This window comes from Apis florea, unplaced genomic scaffold, assembly GCF_048593485.1.
Source record: "Apis florea isolate Af1SG1 unplaced genomic scaffold, ASM4859348v1 contig_3803_pilon, whole genome shotgun sequence".
NCBI lineage: Eukaryota > Metazoa > Arthropoda > Insecta > Hymenoptera > Apidae > Apis > Apis florea.
This window is the reverse complement of record NW_028256864.1, coordinates 567,565-587,558: the sequence shown is the minus strand read 5'-3', so window position 1 is coordinate 587,558 and position 19,994 is coordinate 567,565. Positions and strand designations below refer to the sequence as shown.

Below are 19,994 nucleotides of genomic sequence, written 5' to 3'. Positions count from 1 at the left end.
TAATCTCACTTCAAATCAAAGTCAAATAAAAATTCATTTAACTAGCTAATCTAACCTGTTTCTATTTGTATTTTGTATTAGTTTTCTTAATCTGGCCGCCACGGAGGCCATTATAGTAATCGTAGCAATCGTAGCAATAAACCTGATTAAAACTAATCTAATCTAAACTGTTTCCAAGAAAAATCGTTGCAAAATAACAACATTTTAATTAACAACGAATAAAATCAATAATTATCATTACATTTACAAATAATTACAAAATATTTACAATTGATCGTATTATGCCGGTTGAACGGCAACAGTTAAATGACTCATCTCACGTGTACACATGTAACTTAATTTCCCTTAATTTGTAACTCTGAACTCGTTGTAACGAGTCGTTCGTTGGCACAATAAGAATAAGAAATAAGAGATGCCCGATCGATATGGAAGAGGAGGAAACGTTAGCATGCCGGTGGCAGTGAAGGAAGGACAAGGATGAAGAGGCGCGTGACCGAGCCCGATGAATGAACGCCGCCGCTTAAGTGGCGTGTATACGCGTGTATTACGCGCGATGCGTGTCGGTGAGCGGCGCGCGCGCGAATCAATGGACGAATTCAAGTCGCGTATTTTCGCCTCTGCGTCATGGAATCCAACACCGCCTATGTTCATTAATGATACTTTGCGAAATCGTGATTCCCATCCAGATTGGAATGGAACGTATATAACCAACCACCTCTGTGTTCCATTCCTATCTATATATATATATCTCTCGGCAAATGGCTCGATAATCGAGTGAAAATTCCACGAATTATCGATCGATCGTCGAATATTTCGCGAACCGCATTCGCGAAACACGGGTGGATTTGTTTAATGAATCTCCAGGAACGGAGAAAGGACGAATCAATTGCGGTGACTTTCTCATTCGATTTTATTCTTTCTCTTATAAAGTCGTGCGTTCCCCTATAATCACGGAATTGCGCGATTCGCTTTTATTCGATCGTATTATTTGTTCGACAAAAATCGATCTTGCTTCCTTTTTGGAATACAATTCTCGATCTTGCTGGTTTACACGCTCCTTTTACGCATACAGTCGCGTGCAAAAGTTTTAATCGGAATTCTCTTCCGTTTTATGTTTGAAAAGTGATGTTTGAAAAAATATTAGGCGAAAGATCCATACTTGTTTATAAAATTAATAAATTAGTTTGTGTGCAAAAGTAAATTAATCTAATTTAATTGAATCTTGTAATTAATTTCGATTCGTTTGAAAAAGCGATATTTTTTCCAATCTTTGTTTATCCAAAGCAAGAAAATGTTGGGCGAATGTTGATATCTGAACGAATTTTAAACGGGTTGATTACTTTTTTATCAATTGGTATATTTAAAGAAGCATTTAATATTGTAATAATCATTTTGTTACGGGCTCTTTTTTCGCATAATGTTTCGTAATGCACATAAAAAATATAAGTTTTCATCTGGTTCGCTCAATCCAAATAGATATTAATTCAAATGAGCATTATTCGAAATTTTTAAAAGAAGAATGAAATGAAGTTCTTATTTCGAGATTAATCGATTCTTTACGATGCTACTATGCTATGTTGTTATAAAACATAAAAATATTAATAACAATTTGCAACAAGGAACAGATTAATTAAAATATTATAAGATTCTTTTTATAAAACGTGGTTAGAATTTTTACATATACTAATTTAATAATTTTGTAAATAAATAATAATATAATAAACAGCGTTTATTTCTTTTTATTTATTTTACTTTTTTCTTCTAATAATTAGTGAAATCATAAAGAATAATATAAAGAAAGAAGAAAAAAAATGTAACTAACTAACCGAAAATTTTTGCATGCAACTGTACGTTCTATCACTTTGTCTTTTATTTCGAAATAGCGTAAGATAAAAAAGTCGCTAGACGTATCACTGGTCAAATGAATTATCGCGTGAAAACAAAGAACAAAGAATAATATCGATACGAATTTCGATATCTGAGCAATGAGCAACATTGCGCTTTTTGTCGCACCGAAGTCGCGTATATCTATCTATATTTCCATAATATTGTTGATGGCGTAACGATGTTGGAAATCCAACACGCGTAGTTTTTTTTTTTTTTTTTTTTTTTCAAAAAACGAGAAGAAAAAATGAATTGACAACCATCGAACCGTATCTCCAACATCCGAATAAATAGGGGGGAAAGTCGTGCAATATCGATCGCTCCAAGCTTTTTTTTTATCACGATGGAATGATGGCCGATCGGTCAGAATCAAAATTTTAAAGATTAAAATCAAAATTTTAATATAAATAAAGAACTTTTATCTAATAAGAAGAGGAAAATTATTTTGGTAAAATTCAACAACGAGAATTGATATTTAATTTGAAACAAAAATGAAAAATTTGTAATTTATAGGAAACGAAAAGTTATAATTCAATCGATCATTTATTTTATAAGTGTGAATAATTAATAATGTTATTAAAGAATTTGTTACAAATAAAGTAACTGATATTTTCTTAATCCACACACATGCGTTTAAAATTCACACTGGATCCAATTTTATTTCAGAATAATAAGAAAATATTAAATGAACACCTTTTAATTTAATTTAATTTAATTTGTCAACAAGTTGAACATAAAATTAATATTTTTTATTGTATATAGGATAGACTAGAGATTAATATGAAATGAAATCATTTACTTAAAAAATATTTAAAAAGTATCTTTGAATATATAGAAAGAAGTAAGAATATATGCGATAAACTCTTTCGAAAAACAATGGAATAAATGATATTATTTTTACTATACAGATTTTTATTTATATTTATTTGTTATTTCAATAAAAATAAAATTAATATTTGATGGGATTAACAAGAAATAACTGCAATTAATGTAAAATAAATGTATCGTTATTTGAAAAACAGCATAAATATTATTTAATTTAGATTTAATTTTTATTCTTCTATATAATTGAAATACCAAATTTGATCATAATAAAAATAGCTTAAAATTTTATTTCGCTAAAAATATTTATTCGAAAATATTATTTTGTTTCTAAGTTATCACAGATTTCAAAAAATTTAAAAATTTAAGTTTCTTATTAATTATAGGAAACAATAAATATTTAAATATTAAATATTAATTAACATATCGTATTTTGTATTATATATAAAATATCATTGAAATCAAAAAAATAAGATTCCATTAAAAATGATTCCAAAAAAATTTTTTTTAAGCATCCACGTTTAAAAGTGTAAATCTACGCTGAAATTGAACCGAAGTGTAGAGATATATGCTTAAATGATTTTTTTTTGTATATTCGATTAAAAAACATAATTATTTATAAATTTTTTATTAATAATATTAAATAGAATTATAATGTACATGATAAAAACGTAATACATATGTTTCAAAATTTTGAAACATTACTTTAAATTCTAAAATATTCTTAAAAAGGAAAAACTAACGAAAAAAAAAAAATTGTTAGGATCATAAAATATGTACTTAAATTAAATTCTAATGTAAATAAATTATAAATTATATTTAACAATATTTGTGAAATTTTACGAATAAATGTTATATATTTGGAATTAGTTATTTTATTTTTATTGATTACGTACATATAAAAAGAATTTATTTTAAAACATTTCACTGTCTGGTATGAAATCGTGTCAAAATATTTTTTCATAAAATATCAAATATGTTTTGAACACTACATACTTTATATATTGGAACGTGTTCTTCAGAATCAACGTTATGAATCAACGTTAAACTTCAATATGCATATATTCAGCTATTTGAATAACACCATATCTATATAAGTATAATAACATTTTTTTTTTAACAAATGCAACAACATTTGATTTTGTATACATTTTACATGTAATATTGTGAATACAATATAAAGTAATAATAATTATTGTGCAATTTTTCTTCGCATCATAAGGATTTTCAATCTAGTCCACGTAACATATCAATGATTCACAAGTTGACAAGGAAGAAAGCGTTGGTTCATCTCTGTGTCGGCTCCAACGGCGGAAAATTACAGGAGTTGCGCGCATTCAAATTCTTCGAAAGCGAGTATGCGATTCGTCGAGATATCGTCGCAAGCCTTTGGAAAGATGAACAGAGAGGTCTTTCTTTAGCGCGTGACGCGGTGCTTGCTCGTTCGATTATCTTAATCGGCGATAAACGGCTACTTTAATTCATTTCCAGGTACTATCGACTCGAGTGCTTTCTTTCCGATGAATCATCGCTCTGGCACGCGGTGATGTCAATCTTTGCACAGCTGACTTGGAAAAAATACCAACGAAAGCCTCACCTTCGCGAATCAGACGATCCTTCCTGCATTCTTTCGAGCCGTTGCGCTCGACTTTGGCCCCGTGGCGCCGAACCAATCGTTTTCACTGCCCGCACCTTTGCCTCCGCTCTCGTCGACATTTTCGCTAAAATGTTACGATCCAAAATCGATGCGCGCGCGGCAAAGAGAAACGTAAATACGATGTCACCTTGCGAGAAAAATTCGATTCCTCGATCGTCTGTCGATCACGAAATACGCAAAATCATCCTCTCTTCGTCGAGTTAAATATGCTCAGGTGATTAAATAAACGCAATACAAATTCCTGCGACTTATCTATAGAATTCTTGAGAGGCTTCTTCCTGCGTCCAAACACGATCGTGATTATAATAGAATAATGAACGATATCCTCGTCGATAATAGATATAAAAATAACTATATACAATTTTTTATTTTATGTTATTCAAATTTATTATTAAAGATTATTATCTACGGATAAATGATATTTCATTGATTTTTTTTTTTTAAATAAAGAATAGATTTAAGTTAATTATACAAAATTGTTAATTTCAATTAATCTTTTCATTAATATCGATTAATATTCTCTTATTAATCCTAATCCTTGATTATCGATCTATTATTCAATTCGTACATATTCAGAACTTACATGTTTAAAAGCTATATTAGATTCCGTGATCCCATCAGTAGAATTTGTAACTACATGAATGTATTATAAACCAAATTGATTTCTCCTTGGGTTGCATTGCTAAATGTAGATATCCCTTAGGAGTTGCAAACTTCAATTAATGTGTCAAATTGTGCATACGACATTTCACGTCCGATACTTCGCGACCACCCCCTTTAATTTTCTAACTCACGATGTAATACTGCTTCAGAAAATTGTATCAAATGAATGAGCGGGAGATGCGCTTATAAATTAATCGCGTTCGAATCCCAAGAAGTGAATCGTGGAAATATATGTATATACGAAACATATCGTTCATCTATAGGCGTGTTCGATCTATTTTCTCCTTTTTGATGCAAACGAAGGCAAAGCGGAACAAGATACTCGCCTTTTTTATTTGAAAATCAATGACTCATATATTCTCGCGAGCAGTTTTATCGATGCATGAAAAAAAAAAAAAAAATCACATCTTTCGATATTTCTGTCAAACGCTGCTCTCGCAATAGTTGCTTTCGCGAGATCGTATTCGTGTACATATCTCGAACAATTTAATCGTCGATTCGCGCGTGCGAGGGAGCGAGAGGGGAGAAGCAATTTGTAAAAAGGATGGAATAAACGGATAAACGGAAATGAAGAAAAAGAGATTATCGACGGTGGTCGACGTTTGATTCGTGGTCACAGCTGTTCGAGGATGGAGCATTGCCGCCGCTTGAGGCCAGCACCGCTGATTTGTCACGCAGAATCGTGTATTGTATTAAAACTACGATTGCGATGCGTTTTTCGTTTAAACTGGATTTTGAGCATGCAACAATTAAGATCCATAGATTTTTATGCGAGTGGTTACATTGCATGTGTTTTTTCTTTTTTTTGTTCACAAAACGGATTAAATTCTTCATAAGTGCTGTTTCTAGTAATGGTTCGATAAATAGAGATTTGGATGATGAAGGACAGCAGATCTGCTTATTATGCAATATATGTATATGAAAATACATCTTTTCGTCGTAATTATTAACTTTTGCAAATACAGTCAATTAATTTATACATGAACTTTGTAATATTATTCTACTTAGAAGAATAAATAATGTTTTTATACGGCTCAAAATAACGTGTAATATTTAATTGTAATTTAGATATTATTTTAGATTATATTATAAATAATTAATTAATATCTTCATTTTTGAATTTTTATATAGTTTTAAGAATTTTTTTAACTTTATCTATAATTAATCAAAAGACGTTTTGCTAAATTTAAAAAAATTAATTAAAAATTATCTTAGATCCTCACTGATGCCGGAAAAAATAGGTAATCTTGCATTATTATCTGTAGATACTTACAAAAATTTACAAAAGATATTTATAAAAATTTAGATTTGTCGAAGATAATTGAAAAATTTGCATTAAATTTGTACTTTAATAAAAATAAAATAAATTGATTTCGGTACAATAATTGAATAATAATATTTATTTTTTTTATATATTATATATTTGTTTTTAAAAAAAATATTTATTTCAATGATCTTTTATTTTATATAAATAAAAATTAAAAAATTTATTTTACATAATAACTATTTGAAATTATATATATAAACATTATATCAAATTCTTAAATAAGTAATATTATATTAAGAGCGACGATATTATTTTTGCATCTGGATGAGCATCAGAACGTTTGATCCTCGCTTGGTCAGTCGTCTATTAAATTCTTTTGTTTTGGATCAGTTGCCGTCTGCTTTCTTGACAAATTTTTGCAGAATAGGGATTTGAATTCGAATTCGTTAGAACGATTTCTGCTTTCAAAAAAGTGTGATTTTTCGCATGAATTCATCAAAACGATTTCAGTTTTTCAAATGAATTTTTTCAAAAATTAATACATTACATGATTTAAATTTGACTTTAATTTAATTCTCTTCTCTTATCTGAAAACTTCAAGTAAAAAAGAAAAAATTTAATTAAAAAACTTTATCTTAATTTGAAGGAGTATACTTTTCCACTCAAGATATTCTGGATTCCTAATTCTTTAGAAAATCTTTATTTAATGAGTACATTGATTGATATATTTGAGTAAACTTGGTATTTTTAATATCATTGATATATATTTATATTTATATTGTTATACACGTTATTCCGCTTTAACTGAATATCGAAATCACGAAGAATTAAAGTTATCAAAAAAATGTTTTAACAAAACTTATTCGATTCGAAAGAAAACATTAAATTGTATAAACAATTTTTTTACAAATCGAATAATAGCGTAGATTTCAAAGTCAAGTTAATCTTATAATAGAATTATATAATTTTTAATGTAATCGATTTAGAAAATATTTCAATTTCAAGAATATGATTCCGTATTGTGGAATTTACAAGATAAAAAAATGATAATCTTATGATTAGTTTTAGTTCAATAAAATAACTTTCATAGAAACACATAAAAACTAAATACACTGACTATCTGTAGAAATTATTCTACTGAATTAAAGCCAATCACAGTAATTGTTGTTATCTTTCAAATTTTCCTTTCGTTTAATAATATCAATTCAATATTTCAAAATAATTTCAATTAATAAAAAAATAATTTTAATAAAATTTCTCGATTCGATCAGATTGAACGAGAAAATATTTTCTCAGAATTATTTTAAACATTAAAATAATTATTTGAATGTTTATAAAATTGATTATCCTTCAAATTATTGATTACATGTTGTAGATAAAATTTATAAATCCAGATAGTATATCTTATGTTCAATTTTTTTTTTCTCGTATGACGAACAATTTTTGAAAAAAATCTGAAAAAAATTTCTTAAAATTTTTTTTCATTTTAAAAATTGAAGTATGATTTGAATATTTTTTTATGAATAGAAAGTAAAATTATGATTATATATTTTTTTATGAATAGAAAATACATTTTTTTTTTATTTTGAATTTTAGGAATTTATTTTTTTTAACTATTTCATTTTTAAAAAAATTTCTTAAATTTCATAAATTGAAAAAATTCAATTCAAATCTTATAATATAATTGTAATTGAAGTTGTTTTTAAATAGAAAATAATAAGTTTTAAAATAATATAATAATAAACGATCCATACTTTTAAAAATATTTTTATTTACTATGTATTCAATGATTATTTTCAGGAAAAAAGTGTATATATTATAAACTGGATTTTTTCGAAAATTAATTAGAAAGAAACCTTTCTACGATTATTTACCATTAATATTATATCGATTATAATGATGTACTTTACGGTACAATAAGATGGAAACTCTATAATTTTAGAAACATAAAATTATACATTTTATTCCATTGTATAGAAATACATAAGTCTGATAAAAGGATTAATTTGAAATTTGAATTAAAACGTGAATTAAAATTTATTGATTACCATCGTTTGTCGCGTTCTTTTGATGTTCCAATTAGTAACTAACGATTATTGTTATGGTTATCGTATTCTATCGATAATTTTTGATATATTGATAATATCGTTAAAATATTGAATAAATAATTAATATTATGTTTTTTAAAATTATTAATAAGATTCATAAAAATATATATAACAAGTTTAATACAAACGAATAAGCTTTATTCAAAAATTATACGTTACTTCAGCTATTTCCATTTGTGTTATATCTTAACGATATTTTAAACAAATATATTTAAAACTAAACGAAATATGATTAATTCATAGATAATAATATTAACATTATAGATATCATTATCTCTAATAATAATTTTAAATGAGAAAAAATAGGAATTTCAATTATTCCCATTCTTTATCAACCTCAATGATATTATTGATAACCTTTTATTATTATCGATATCTATATTACACAATTCTAGTTCGAATGAAATGAAAACGTATCCACTGTAACCTAAATGCGACAACAGCGAATTCAACCGTGTCTGCCTGGACGAGTAATCTCCACCGCGAAGAAACAACTTTCGCTTGCCGCGTGGGTTTCGATAAATCTTGATCTTGTTTCGAGGTGATAGTTTAACCAACCGTGACTTACCCACGCATCAATTTTAATCTATAATAGCCTTTCTCGTTTTACGTAAGTTAGAGAAACATAAAGTTAAAGTTCGTTCGCATACCATCGAATATAAATAAATCATGAAAACAAAGAAATGTGATATAATTCCAATTGAAAATCATTGCAAGTTTGATTGACATTTGATCGTTATGTCATTGATTAATACGTATATACACGATTTATCTAAAAAATAACGAGATTTATTTTTTTTTATATGTCTAAGGAAACTAGAGATGACAAAAATGTAAAAAAAAAAAAAAATATAGGTACATCGATACTAAATGTCATCGATTAATTACCATCGATATATGTTATTCGACTATGATGAAATATGGATGATTATAATATATTTTCTTAAAACTTTAATTAAGCTTTTATAAGATTTTTTATAAAATTTTTATTACATATAAATCAATATTTTTATAGGATACTATTTAATAATATAAGTTGACATAGCATAGATAATCGATTTTTTTTTTTATCAAAGTTAAGCCTTTGTTAGTTGTTATACATCGAGAGAATCATTTTAACGATATTGATATTGTGACGGAAAATAAGTATTTCTGAATAAAAAAAAATATATAATTTGAATATAAAAACTTGTCAAATATCAAATGAATTTTATTTAAGTTCTGGTAAAAAGAAAAATAGTTATGTGTTTTACAATGAAAGATAAACGCAATCTCGAAATATTTATAATTTCTGTTAATAAATATTCTGATTCATTATCAAGAATTTAATATACGAAGCAAGTAGTTTGATATTTATCACGTATTTTTTAAAAAATTTTAAAATGATTCGCTAAATAGAATGAAAATATCAATGATTTTGATGTATTGAACTTCAAATATCAATCGATAAAAATATCGATGTATTCTCACGCCATCTATTAATTATTTATACCATTTTTTAAATTATGTATATGCACATATATAAATTTTTCATAAACAGAAAACAATGCAACAGAAAGAATAAACATAAGAATGAAGTAATAATATAATTGAATGAAGTAATAAAATGTTTTTTAAAACGTCTCTCACAAAAATATAATGGAATAACGATGAAAAGTACAATGCATTGTTGATGGTAGCTAAAAAACAAATATCTAGTAATAGCTATTTACTTTATTTGACTCTCTATGATTATTTCTCGTATTCAAGAATAATAAAAAAAAAAAGCAATGAAAGGAACTTGCTACGATAATATTTCAATCATATAAGCAGTCGTGACAAGGATACAACAAACCTCTAAAAGTCTATCTTTGCACTAGTTGATCATCAATGCAATAATGCCAAAAGAATATACTTTGAATAAAATGAATGATTTTTATGAATTTTTATGAACGATTTTTTACAATTATTTTTTACAAATTCTTGAATAAAATAAATGACTTTTATTATAATGAATTTCATAAATTTTTAATTTATATAAAAGAATAGTAAAAAAACAAGAATTTGTCCTATGCATATCAATTTTGGATTTTTTGTATTTTATTAAATTTTTTATTTCATTATTTTAGTAAAATGAATTTTTATAGCTAAAATTTAATAACAGTTATCACTATATTTAATTTATTATTTAAATATGATTCAATATGTTACAGTTTTCTGTAAAAATAAAATTTCTTAAATAATATTTTCCTCAAAAATGAAAATGTGACATACGTGTTATATATATTCCGTTTCCGTTTTGGATCTTTCTATTACTTCAGTTCTATTACTTTTTGTACATGCTTTGTATGTATTTATATTGGGAATGGGAACAGGAATGAGGGCCAGCTGTCGTAATGAGGTTAATCAACGCAGATGACACGGAAGTTCTGACGATAACAGATATCGTGATAGCTACGTATATTTATTTTATAAATAAATTAACGCCGCACCGGATTGCGAAAATAAATCGAAAGTCGAACATTTGAACATCACTACATTTTTCATTTTTACAATTTTATCGAATCGAATATCGAATTCTCTTTTTTAAATTACTTCGATCAATTATTCCATTTTTTCGAAATAAGTTTATTGTCTTTCTAGTCGATCACAAATGGAAATTCCCGGAAATGGACGCTTATTTTATCTCGGTTGATTAATCAATATATCGAGCAACCGTGTCGACTGCATCGCTTAATCGCATTTATCGTAATCCGTCAGCGTCCCAAACTACTAGTCGCTTGGCATCAATTGATCGGTTGCATTCGCTATGTCGACTATTTCGAATATCGTCGTAATTAATTCTTTGTACAGTGTTGCCGTTCTATTCACTTGAATATGTACGAGGTTGTGAGAATCGTATCGTTTCCCTCGACATTTCGACTCGAGACGATATCGAAGTCGTAAACAAAAATAAATATTGCGTGAAATAAGAGTTGATTGAAAACATACCTTGGCAACGCGTAAATCTTATTTACTTAAAAGAGAAGAAAAGGAAAGAGGGAAAATCTTACTTGATTCACAAACTTATACAAAAGAAAAAGTGTACACACGTTTGTTAATTCACTTGACGGTTACGTTTAGACTCGATTAGACACGAGTTCGGACGAGTTTAGCCGAACTTGGACGAATTAAAAAGAAACAGATATACTGTCTGGAATCAAGTGATTTTACTTCGCATGCGCGGACTTGAAAACATTTCAAACGAAAATTTCAAACTCGGCATCGACTAAACTAATCGCACGATATCTGAAATTGGTGTTACATATTACGGAGCAAAATCACGATAATCGGACCGAAAAAATGATCGTGTCCATGTTCGAATACGATTACAATTTATTCAAGGCACGTTGCAACGATCAATTTCAAGCAGAAAAGCGAAAACGGAACAAAGATGAGACGGTGCTTGGTTAACTCGAGAGAAGGAAAGCGTATGCACGATTCGAAAGAAAACCTGTTGAGCGATTATTACCCTTCTCGCCCTCGACTCTCGCCACTTTTTCCCCGAGTGTATTATGACGACGATGAGGACTATTCTCTTCTCGTGTCGACTTAAGAAGCTCCATCAGGTGTTCGCGTGCTCGCTCTCGCACTGATTTTCTCCTGAAATAGAAATATTTGTTTAATTTCATTCAACAAATCTCTTTATACGTGTATATAAAGAAATACAAAGATATAATACATAATTGTAACTATATATACGTATAATTATAATCTTTATTTGCGTATTTGTCTGTGAATATTGTTGAAAAATCATATCCATGATTAAGTTTAAACATATGAGAAAAATTGATGCAATCTTATGAAAAAAGTTAATCATGTTGTGTATATCAATAATCAAACGTGATATTCTATTCAGAATCGATAAAAGAGAATCTGAGTGTAACACAATAGCAGTAGCATAAAAATAAATAATCAGTCATGTTATATAAGATTAGAGATTTCTATTACATGTTATTTGACCATTCACAATGCTATTCGAGTTATTAATGCTAGAAATCCAAAATCAAATATGGATTCCTTATCTTCAAAAGTATATTATTATAATTTATTTAAATTAAATTAATTTATTAAATTTACTGCGTATAATCATGATCATTTCTATTCTATAGATAATAAAAGAAAACAACTTATGCTGAGCACTTTCAATTTGGCGGTCTGCTGTAACCTTAAAACTGATACATATTCAAGCACAGACGAGAAAACGACAAAGCGTACAGATTTCTAAACTCGTTACAATTTCTGAATATATAGAGGAAAGGACGGTATACTAACTATCTTATAGTTTTATATTTTTTTTTAAAAATCTAATATATAATTTAAATTATTTTAAATTTTTGTATAAAATATCTATAGATAAGATGATAAGGTTATGCATGAAAAAATATGGAATTTAACATATATTATGAAAATAAGTTAGAAATATTATGGCTCTCTCTAAAAAGAAAAAATAGATTTTTTACTAAGAATCTTAATTTTTAAGATAAATTGAAGAATATCAGCAAAAATGAATGCATTTTCAATGTTTTTTTAACTTTGATAAATAAGTTTCTTTGTTAAGTAATTAATAAATGCAATATGTTACATTTTCTGCTAAATGTGGTAATTATGCATTAATAAAAGAAAAGTAGCTTTTATCGCCTTGATTTTGACATATAGAATGAAGCAATAATTCTAATCTTGAATATTTTTTGAATAATTTTGTTACTTTTAAAAATATTGAAAATTTTATGGAACAGTTTATGAAAGGTTTTCAAATATTTTAAGATCATTTCCATTTTTTTAAATTGATTGCTGTATTTTTTTATTCATGATAATGGAATAAACATAAGAATATTAATGAATTCCACGACTTCTATTTCAAAATCATTTCAATAACAAGTACAGAATTAAATAACAAATATTACATTTAAATACCTATATAATTATAATTATCGTTGATATAATTGAATCATTTGGACATTTTTTTATCATTTTTATACATTTTTATTTCTACGACGAAATAAAATATTACAAGAAATAGATATAGTGATCGATAAATCTTTCTTTCATTAATAGGAATAGATTATTCAAGTAAATAGTTTGGATGGAGCAACGTTATTAAATTTTGATGATAAATTAATTTCGAAATGAAATTATTTTTATTTAACGAACAAATAGATATGCTTCTTGTATATGAAAAAAGTCGACAAAAATTCAGTGAAAGCGGAAGCACTATACATTGAATGTTATCCGGGTCATATCCATCCCTCGCATTGTATATTTTAACGGATACATGAAAAATTAAAAGATACTGAGATCTTAAATACGCGACACAATGAACGTAAGAAAGTGTGTCAAAGAAACGAAATCGGTGATTAGTGAACTTTAATCCTCAGATTAGTTGTTCATGACAAATTGAACGAAAATTCTAGAAAATTAATAATGTATTAAAAATTCTTGCCAAACATAAATTTCATCCTTATCACTTGAATAAGAATTACAGGATCAGATTTTTAAAACCTGTGTTACTTTCTGTCAATGGAAATACTGATTTTCTTTATATACAATATTATTTATCGATAAGAAAATTTTTATTAACAATGAACAAGTAAATTTGCATAACGAAAACTAAATTAAACGATCGTACAACTAAATATATATCATTAAGCTCATAAAATGTGATGTGCTATTACAGGCAAAATAATCTGATTTAATTACAAATAAAACACTCACTACCACAAAAAACTTTATACGAACTTACTATTGTACAGAATGTACAATCGAATATTCAACGGATAATATGATATCAACACGATGGTTGCTCACTATATTATATACGTATGAAAGGCAGCTCTCAATAGCATCTTGCCAAATCGATAGAATATGGTGGGCTAGTATTATGGTCAGCTCGTTCACCAGATATCACGTCGAGTTTGATTTTTTTCTTTGAAAAAATATTGTATATCGAAAAAAGATAATAATTATAACAACAAAAAACACGAGACAAAAATTTATTGCAGCAATTAATCAAGAAATGATAAGAAATATTCAAACTTCGGCATTCGGCGATACCAATGTTGCATTTATTTAAACAGACACTACTCCGATCGATTTATTTATAAGGTAAGATGATAATGTCATTTAATTTGTATTTATTATTGGAAGAAATTTTAATAAATATTATATTAATATTCAATAGAATGTTATGTTTTAATGTTCTATTGAATATTTTCTTCACAAGAATAAGAAAATGTAGCAAACAATAAAAAAAAAAAAAAAAATAAAAGTAATATTCAAAAATTCTTTACTTATAAAAAAATTATTACAATCACATTATGGCTTGTATTGTATAATTTTCGTAGAAAAAACTTTTTAATATCTTTAAAAATAACAAGTATATTCAAAGTGATAAAAATTTATTTTACTCTGTGTATGAAAAACAGTATTCTAAATAACTAATTTTCTTATAACTTAATTGATGATCTGTTATAGTTTTCAAGATATTTAAAAAATGATTATTGCTACTATTGAATTTCGTTATACGTACGCATCTTGGACAGTATCATATCAATATATGATCGTTGTTTATCTATTGTTCTCTACAAAAACAATATCGATTGTAAGATGAATAACCTATGAATTAAAAAAGCTATTTTCTCGTGTATTTTTATGAGCTTGAAATATCTCGACCATAAAATTGAACATTCCACAAATCCTTTAGATCCGTGAAATTCGACTATAAAATACAAAACAATGGCCAAAGTTACAACGAGCATAATGCTGATATTGCTGTCATTGTAATTTTGATGCGAGATTTATTTTATATTTTATTTTCATTATATTCTGCAGTTCTGAAGATTTCATGGAATTTCCAAGTTCTTCACGAATAGATAATAAATATGATGATATTAACTGATTTGTACATTTTATACATTTTACACATTTTGATACCAATTGCTGTAATATGTTTATACTATTTTATATAAACAATTGATAAATGATAGTCATATTAGTGATGATAGTGTTGATATGTTATCACGGACATATATGTACAGGCAAAATTCTAGTTGCAATTTCGGAAATTGTAAAAAATTGTTGATTAAATTATAAGAAAAAAATTATTTAGAATGATAATCTTAATAACGTAATACTAAAATCATTTCTATAATATCCTCAATAATGCATGATTATCTTAAATGTTTTTTTTGTAAATACAAAAATTACTGAGGAATCAATTTATCAGCAAGCTATAATCTTTTCCTCTAATTTAATGCTCTATTGGCTCTTTGATATAATGTAATGAATATGGAAGTGAAATGATAATGATGTAATGATATTGCTCCGAGCTCCTGTGTAATCAATTTAGGGATTAATATGATTTGTAAAGAATATGGATGAATATAGATGAGTATTTTGTAATGCATTTTTTTTATTAATGAAAAAAAGACAGATGAATTTGAAATCGTAGAATCATAGAACTTTGGAAAAATATAGAAATCTTAATTTAATCGTATAGGATCAGAATCAATCTTTGAAAAATTATTTTACTAAAAATATGCAATTTTAATTTTATGCTAAATAACATAGATAAGTTCAGAAATATGTAAACAGTATAATAAAACTTATATTATTTTTTTTATATCTTCTTTCATATCAAAGAAACAGTAAAGAAAATCATTTTAATTTTTATTAATTTATTTATTATTACTTATTTAAAAATTATTAATTACTAATTATTTTAACTTATATTTATATAAATTCATTATAGTTAATTTAATAAACAACAATCATATACAAATATTTTATCGTTCTTCTCGATATTTGTCCAGATTTCGCCACTCTCTTTGTGATCGATCAGTTTTGCTTCGTGAAATATTTATTAATTTAAAAAAATCAGAGACAATAAAATATAATTATTACAATTCACTAATTTGTCATAATAAATTTTCAAATTCAAGTGATTAAAAAAAAAATCAATTCATCAACACAACATTGAAACTCTTCAATTTTTCCGAATAAAAAAACTGTCAAGATGTGTTCTCTTTAATTTCAAATTATCACGATATGCATTCGAAAATAACATTGCCTTTATATCTTATCTTATACCAGTCTTATCTTTACAAAAACAACGATATTTGGTATGACTCACGATTTTTTTCCCATTTCTTTTCCCCACCTTAATATCGCGAGAAACGTTGTTTCCACTCCTCCTGCGAAAGGAAAACATGCACCGTCTTCGAATAGTTTGCCACATAATAGAAGTGCAAGTTTATAATTGTAGCAACGAACCGGCATTCCGGGCGAGAGAGACCGTTTGCAATTTCTCTCCATGATGCGATGCGCAAACCTTCGTTGGAGAACGAACCGAATGCTCGAGGAAACGCCATCCGCCAAATATTTACTGAAACGGACAAACGAACAATTTACATACCTGCTCCGCACACTTCTCGAAAATCCTCCTCGAGACGGTATCGCTTCGCTCGCCACCAGCCCTTCCTCCTCGTTGATAATCGCGTATTTGCACGTTCCTCGCGCAAGGAACGTCCAATGGTCGGCGCATCGAATCGAATGCATCGCGATACGATTCGAAATCTTATCGCATTGCGATTACTCTCTCTTTCGCTACCCGAATCTTGGAAACGTTTCACGTTTCTCTATGCTCGACTCGTGTCAAGGATTCGTGACAGGTTTCCGGCTTCGTGGCATCTCTTATCTTGTGGCTTATTAGAGAAAACGACGTCGCGTCTTTCCACGATGAATACCAAACATCAAACAGGCTGTATTCTCGCGAGCACAATAGCTATCTGCATATGTTCCCCGCGATGTAGGATAAATCTGGATTTCTTTTTTCTTTTTTTTTTTTTTTTCTTTTGGATTTCTCGAAACTAATAACGTCAAATTTTTTGCGATAAAAGTATTCGTTATAGAAATTGTTAACAGTGTAAATTTGTATATTGCACTTAAAATTTGAGAATATTATTGTTATAAGATAAAAGTATATACATGAGAGATCATGATACAACGGCGAGTGTGGTAATTCTATGTATTCGAAAAAATAATTTGGAAAAGAAGAATGATATTTTTTCATAAAAAAAATTTTTAAATACAAAAGTACAAAATAAACTAATCGATTAGATTAGATTAGGTAAGAATGAACTATTAATAGGAAATAATTCATTGCGAAAAGAATGATAGAGAGAAAAAAATATGTAGAATATGGAATAAATTGTTATATATAATATACAATAAATTTTCTTCAGCGAAAAATTATACTTTGAAAAAGTAAATTTCAGAAATTTACACAATTTCTTGATCATAAATATTCAATTTCGATTTTTTCGAGAAGTAAGAACATAAGCGATAAAATTTTATTGTACATTTTTTACTTATTTCTATATATAGAGAAACCATTGCTAACTTACAAATTTGTATCAATTTACAGAGAATTGGTTAATGTCGCTTATATTTGAAAAATTTTCAAATATAAATTAAAGAAATAAAAAAAAATAAAAAACCGTTTCTCTTTCTTATTTTTGCACACGGAATCAGTAACTGGCCGCTTGTATCGTAATTTCAAAAGCACTCATATTTTTTTAGTAGATATTAATGGTAATGGTATAATAATTCTTAAGGTTTTTCTCATTTTTTTAAAACTTATCTTACTTTGTAATGGTAAAAGATGGAAATTTAAATATATAAAATATTCAGATTTTGATGGCTCTCTATCCTCCTATTGCAAAAAAAATATTATAGATAAAATTATATTCAAAAGATGAAAGAATATTGAAATTTTAAAGAGTTTGCGTCACGAAGAAATAATAGTCCCTGAGTAGCTTTTCAAATGAGTTATCAAATAAAAAGATAATATATATTTTTCGTAAGAAAAAAGATTTATATTTTTTTTATATACTATTATTTATATATTTAAACATATTATATATAATATATTCATATTATGAATAAATTTTTATTAAAATCAGGATTTTCAAATTAGATGAATTTTCCTATAAGATAATTCAAATATATTTTCTGTAATATATTTCTTTATTTCTATTATTTCTATTTTTTTTAATAAAAGTGGCAATTTTTTAAGCTATTTTCTAAGAATAATAATATAATTTATAATTATATATACATATATCTGGAAAATGGATGTGACAAAATAATGGAACATGATGAAGAAAAATGATAGATGTAAAAAGTTTTATTTTTTTTATTTTTAATAGTGTACGTTTTCTCTTTTTTCCATAATTTAATCATTTTTTTTTATAATTATATTTTTATGTAATTTCTTGAAAAATTTTTTGAAATGAAAATTTAACTGTTCTTAATAACGATTTTAACTTTTGCTGATAATTAAATTGCTTTCTATTTTTATATTTATTATAATTAATTTAATAGACATTAATAATAATGATTAATATAATGATTTTATCAATCATAACTTAATAATAATGCATGTCAAATTAATTTTCTATAATTTTAACGATATTATATAATTTTTTTTCTGTTTCATATTTTATGTATTATTATTTCATTTATGAATTTTATATGACTTATACTTATTACTTTTCCATTTATAAATCAAATATTTATCTATTCTTTGTATTCATTTCTCTTCGAATGACAATATTCTTCACTCTTTTGATTCTATGATTAGCTTGATATAACGAATCTTTCTTAAAATGAAAATTACACGATCAAACAATCATACAGATTGTTCATCAAATGACAATCTTTTATCATTCGAAATATTCCCCATTCTTTTTTCACCATATACAATGTTTCCAATTTATCTGGAACCGTCCAAATATCTCGAAAAATATGAATATGACGTGAAATAAAATGTTTCAGATAAAATTTATTAATATAAAAAGATATATTATACGGTATTTGTATTTTTCTATAAATTAACGCATAGAAGTCAATTTTAGATGGAATCGATAATTTTTAATTGCACCATAATTCGTTATTTTTTACAAAAAAACTATTTATGTCAAAAAATTTAAAAGATATATTTTGAAGTTTGTGAAATTTATATTAAACAGAAGGAACAGTAAGGTATCGCTTCGCGTGTTTCTTTCTTTTTTTTTTTTTTTTTTTTATATATATAATAACTTTTTACGAACTTTAATAGTATTTTCTAAACTAAAGATTTTTCGACGTAAACAACTTAATATTTTTTTGTAGAAAGATCATATCGATTAATACAATAAAAATTATATAATAGTTCTATTTAAAAATTATTTTAAAAAATCAAGATATATTTCACATTGTTATTGCAGTATTAATTTCACATTTCTATCAAATAATTTTTATTTGAAAAATTTTTTCATATTATTTATATTTTTCAATATTTGTGCGATTCAAGATAAATTGAATATACTGTATGTTATTAGACGATATGTTTTTTTTTTTTTTTAATTGTCTTCTTTTAAATTTCCTTCTTTCAATTTCGTTTTTAGATTTTTAAAAATACTCTGTACGTTTCATATGCACCAATATTGAATTTAATGCAACTTTTAAAATTGCACGTATTTCTGCGATGACTGTGGATGAACCTTCGTGTTAACTGTCAAAATTATTTAATAAC

General features: G+C 26.4%; 1 protein-coding gene and 1 long non-coding RNA gene across 11 annotated transcripts in view; both read left to right on the top strand.

Moving 5' to 3' along the window:
* Positions 1 to 4,690, top strand: part of LOC116415179 (uncharacterized) — a 66,260-nt gene extending 61,570 nt beyond the window's left edge. Inside the window, exon 3 of the long non-coding RNA XR_015295020.1 lies at positions 4,198 to 4,690. This is a non-coding gene — a long non-coding RNA (uncharacterized LOC116415179). The remainder of the gene's footprint in view (positions 1 to 4,197) is intronic.
* Positions 1 to 19,994, top strand: part of cmpy (crimpy) — a 260,138-nt gene that overhangs the window by 156,248 nt on the left and 83,896 nt on the right. The window lies entirely within an intron of this gene.